The following is a 5,753-nucleotide window of genomic DNA, read 5'->3' on the forward strand; positions in this document are numbered from 1 at the left end:
CTCTTGGCTGATCCAGGAAAAAGTTGCTCCCATATCTCTGTTCTGGGGATTTTCTTTGACTGTTTCCCATACCTGGAAAGCTCTCCTTGTTCTGCTTTGACTACTGAACTTCTGGCTTTCTTCAAGGCCCAACTGAAATCCTACCTTCTGCATGAAGCTTTCCCTAAACCCTCTTAATTCTCATACCTTCCCCCAGTTCATTATCTCCTATTTATTCTGCATGTAGCTTTCTTTGTGCATATTTGTTTGCCAGTAGTCATCCTCATTCAATTGGCACCTCCCTGAGGGCAGAGCCTGTCTTTTTTTGCCTCTTTTTGGTATCCCCACTTTGCACTTAGCCAAGTATTAAGTACATAATAGGCATTTAATGAATGTTTATTGTTTTTCCTAATTTCTCAATTTTGGTGTCCTCTGTTCATTATTTTCTATTTATCCTACATATGGCATATGTTAAGCTATTTGCATATATGTGTACATGTATGTGTATACATATATCAAAATATGTAGATAGTTATATACATAGTCACCTACATATCCATCCATCCATACAAATGGCATAACAGCTAATACATTAAATAAAAGTTAATCAAATTACAGGGAGAGACAGGTAACAAAAGTATAATAGTTGGTATTTTTAATATCCTCCTGTAAAAACTAGATAAAATTAACAGAAAGATAAAAAAGAAAAAAGTAAGAAGTCAAATAGAATTTTTAAAAATTTAGCTATGATAGTTATTTTAAGATTACAAAAAAAAAAAAGAATGAAATAAGCATTTAACTAAGCTATAAATGGAAATATTGACCATGTGGTGAACAAATGAAGAAAATCTGAAATAGTAAATATGAAAGATGGTAACAATATGAACATTATAATCACAAAAGGATCTTTGAACAAAGAAACACACATAAATGGAGACTAAAGAAATTATAGCTCAAGAAAAAATCATAGGAATAATTCTTAATTAATTATATAAAAAATGGCCATAATACAATATACTATAACTTTTTGGATAAAACTAAAACAGTACTTATGGGGAAAACTTTATAAAACTAAACACATTCATAAACAAAAGAGAAAGAATATATATATATATATATATATATATCAAACAGATATTCAACTAAAAAAAGAAAACTAGAAAAAAAGAAAAAAAATAAGTACAAACATGGAAATTCTGAAATTTAATGAGAAAAAAGTAACAATAAAGTAACCATTTAATTAATAAAAAATAATCTGTCATTAAGAAAAAATAAATATAATATTTGCTAATCTGATAAAAAAAGGGAAATTGTAAATATAAGGAAAATAAGAGAATTGACAAATCATGAATAATAAATTAATTGATTTAATTTTACCCAACTTTATAATAAAAAGCTTGTAACTTAAATGAAATGATAAAGCATTTACAAATTATTGCTCAAATATTGCCCAAATTAATTGAGCAAGAAATTTTTTTAAAAAATGCAATTCCAAGGAAAAGATATTTAGTATTTCACAGTCAAACTGGTAAGTAATAATCAACAATTAACATTTGAGCCAGAAAGACAAAAGATTTTTTGTCTATTTGTCTATTGTCTATATTTTTCATTATAAATTCAGAGTAGAATGAATTCCAATGTTATATATATTTATTTCCAATATAAGAAAATATAAACTTTTGGCAATTTTCTTATAATAAAAACATATGGACTTTATTGCTAAGCCAAAGAAAGATATAGCATAAATATTATTAGTATTATTAGTATTTTATTATTAGTGTATTATTACTTATTTTATTATTAGTGTATTAGTATTAGTGTATTATTAATATTAACTAATATTAATACTAATAAAAATATTAGTGTATTAGTAAAGTGACTAGAGGACCATATTAAAATAATACATTATGTTTACTTTGGATTTATGCCAGGAATGCAGTTTGATTAAATATTATTAAAGTTATAGACATCATAGATTCTCTTAATACCAAAAACAATAAAATGACCATTACATCAACATATTTGGGGAAAAAAAAGTATTCTCCTGACAGATTATCTTGCTTCTGGATTAATCTTCCCCATACATATATCTGGTCTTACTCTTCTACTAAAATGTCTTTAATATCTCTTTATTATCTATTAAGTTAAGTCTGTTTTCCTTTGCTGGTTTTTTAAACCTCCTGAAAACTTTCCAGTCTCATTCCTAATAAATGCAGACCATATCTTGGCCAATCAGTATTATCCTCTAGACCAGTGGTGGTTAACCTATGGCAGACATGCCAAAAAGGGCACACACAGCCCTCTCTGTGGGCATGCCTGAAGTTGGGCACCAGAGTTTGTTACTAGAAGTCCAGAGGGACTTGGAGTGGAGCTGTTCCCTTTCTCTCTATGCCTGAGGGTATTTCTTTTTTTTTTTAGAAAATAAAATTTTTATACATTGTTGGCCACATATAATCACCGTAGTACAAATACATATTATATATGCAAAAACCTTGAGCCAAGAGTTATCCCTTGAGAATCTCCCTTCAGAATTTCTTCATCTTCAAGTCCCAGCTATCTGAGTTCTCTTAAGGTTGTATTCAAAGGGGTCCTTAACTTCAGAAAAACATATTCAAAATTTAGAAGGCAAATACATAGACCCTTTCTTTTCATCCTGCAAAGATGACAAATTCTTCTCTTGTTTGAAGCAATGATAGTTTGTCCAACTAGTTTCCTCTCAATTTTCAGTCCCATTGCTAAGATACTTCAAATTCTCTGTTCTAACATCCTGTGCTGCCCAAAATGAGCTACTAAGTTAATAGTTTTTTTTTTCCCCCTCAGAATGTGGGGTGGCTTCTAACACAATATGAAGAGCCTCTGTGTCTGTTGTCAAATATTAATTTATTGCAATAGTCTCCCTTTGTGTTTTTTTTTCTTTTTTTCTGAATTTTTATTTAATTAATTGATTAAGAATATTTTTCCATGGTTACATGATTCATGTTCTTTTCCTCCCCTCTCCCCCAGGCTATAATTAATTCCACTGGGTTTTGCTTGTGTTTTTGATAAAGACCTATTTCCATATTATTAATATTTGCATTAGGGTGATCTCTAAGTCTACATTCCCAATTATATCCCCATTGATCCATGTGATCAAGAAATTGTTTTTCTTCTGTATTTCTACTTCCACAGTTCTTTCTCTGGATGTCAATAGCATTTCCTTCTCATAAGTCCCTCAGAATTGTCCTGGATTATTGAATTGCTTCTAGTAAGGAAGTCCATTACAATTGATTGTATCACAGTTTATCAGTGTCTGTGTAAAAGGTTCTTCTGGTTCTGTCCCTTTCACTTTACATCAAATCCTGGAGATTGTTCCAATTTAAATGGAATTCCTCCTGTTCATTATTCCTTTGAGCACAGTAGTATTCCATTACCAACAGATATTATAATTTGTTTAGCCATTCCCCAATCAAAGGGCATCCCCTCATTTTCCAATTGCCTTTGTGGTTTGTAACTAACTGAGCAATCCATAGCCCCATTATTGATGTCATCAATGACATCATGAGAATGTCTGCCATCAATATTGCAGCCCACAGATTAAGCTGTTCCAACTATCTCTTTAATGGTTCCAGAGAGGTCTCTTGCCAGGGATAGGTGTGTCATCTGTTAAGCAATGTTGATGATTTCATCAAGACTGATGTTTCCATTGTGTTTAATTTTTTTTTTTTGCTTCTTTCTGTCCCAAGGGGGTTCTTCTAGGGCTTTTATGATCAGGGCCAAGGCAGAAGGCACTACCTCAATCTAGGCTTATCTATTCTGAATGGTAAGTTTCACTGTTATCCTTAGCCCTTTCTAGTCACAATCAGCCTTGGCAGTGTCATTACCAACCTTTTTTGGAGACAAACCCAAGGGACCAGTTTTGGGGGCCAGAGAAGATGTGGCACCAACTTCACTACCAGTGCACCTAAAAATACCACTTGAATTTCATTAGGGTAAAATGGCATGGCTGCAACAAAGGTTGAGGCTCTGTCTGGACGCTGTGGAGTAGCTGCTCAGTGTCAGATGAACCCAGATTCAGGAGGACCAAAATAAGTTGTACCTTCACCACCCATGAACTGGGGGCCAAGAGCCTGAGGACGTTTCTTACATGACCCACCCTTCTTCCCAGTAGCCTATGGGAGTGCTTCCTTTCTCCCTTGTCTGGGATAAGGTACAGAGGGTGCAGGGATTACATGCTGTGTGAGGGTGAAGTGCAGATTGCCTATTGAGTTTCTGGTGAAGGTGATTCCAATGGTGGGGTTGGAGAAGAGCACAGTTCGAGGAGACCATAGCTTAGAGTGTGGCACACAGTTAAAGGGGAGCAGAGGTAGAGGGGAGCAGAGTGCTGTGGCCACTCCCCTCCTCTCCATGGGTGCCTCATGTCACCTGTTCCTCTGTCTAGCAACCCAATGGGAGTACTTCCTCCCTCCTCTGTCTGAGGAGGGGTGCAGGGGACAAAGTGGGGTAGGGACATGACACAGTCTCTGGGAGGGAGGGATATGGCACTCTGTCTCTGGCAGGATATAGCCCAGTACTTGATTTAGGGGGTGCAGTGGAAGTGGGACTTGGCACTCCATCTTTAAAAGGATCACGTTCACTGCTGTAGACATTTGACATCTTTTGTTTTTCTGCTTCTATGATTTGATTTCTTCACTATTTTGCATCTGCTTTTCATCTATTTTAATTTAAGTAATTCCATTTTGCTTTAGACTTGTAATTTTATTGGTGTAAGGAATATGAAATGAAAAGTATTCCCTGTACCAAAGTAGAACATTTGTCCTATCTAATAGGCTTAGAGAATTCTTTAAGGCATTAAAAGGTTGAAGGATTGCCTAGGATCACAAATCTGATATCTGATAGAGGCTATATTTGAACTTCTGACTTCAGAGATAGACCTTTACCCAATAAAATTCATTCTTCATTTAATTAGAATATATATGTAACACCCTCTATTGGGCCTGTCCTCCAATTTTTATCTTCTATTTGATATTCCTAGAGGATTTGCCAACTACTTTCTATCAAGGTTTTAATGTAAACCCAAGGGTCTAGTATTTTTTTTACAATTATTGTTAACAAGTCCCCACCAATCTACTTCCCATTTATAACATCCAGTAGTTTTAGTTTTCTTTTAGCAAAGATATTTATTGTGGTCTTATAGTAAGAATAGTTGTAACAAAATATTCCCAGCCATGCCCCTTTAGGACATTCTCCCACATATACATACAGGTCCATAAGAGGAGTTAGTTTAATATTGGAGTACAATGCTAGTGAGGCACAAATACATTATACATGTAGGACAAATTAATCATTCCAAATCTTGTTATTTTATGACCTGAAAGTCCTTGAATCAATGGCAAGATTTTCTTTTATGATGCAAGAGATCATATTCCTTGAAGCTGGCACCTTCCCTGATTTACTGTATTCCAGTAACTGTTCATACTCAATATGTTACTTTGCTGTTATTTCCTTCTAATCCAGTCTCTTTGATAATATGGCCAAAAGAAAGTGTTGGTGGAGTATAGAAGGTTATAAAGGAAATGCATATAAAATCCTCTCTTAGCAACCTGGCTTTAACTTTCAAAACAGAATTCTAAACCTCACTTTTTGCAATACTTCATTGTTGTGGAGACGTAATTCCAAACTGGCTCACATCTGAAATTTCTCAATTTAAATTATACTCAGATATGGTTAGATTGTCTATTCCACAATTTTCTTTTCTTTTTTCTTTTCTTTCTTTTTGTTGTTGTTGATGGAGACAT

At 34.0% G+C, this 5,753-nt stretch overlaps 1 pseudogene; it reads right to left on the reverse strand.

Moving 5' to 3' along the window:
* Positions 1-2,717: 2,717 nt before the first annotated feature.
* On the reverse strand, positions 2,718-4,410 carry LOC130455795 (60S ribosomal protein L12-like; annotated as a pseudogene).
* Positions 4,411-5,753: the final 1,343 nt, after the last annotated feature.

This window comes from Monodelphis domestica, chromosome 8 (genome assembly GCF_027887165.1).
Source record: "Monodelphis domestica isolate mMonDom1 chromosome 8, mMonDom1.pri, whole genome shotgun sequence".
Lineage (NCBI taxonomy): Eukaryota > Metazoa > Chordata > Mammalia > Didelphimorphia > Didelphidae > Monodelphis > Monodelphis domestica.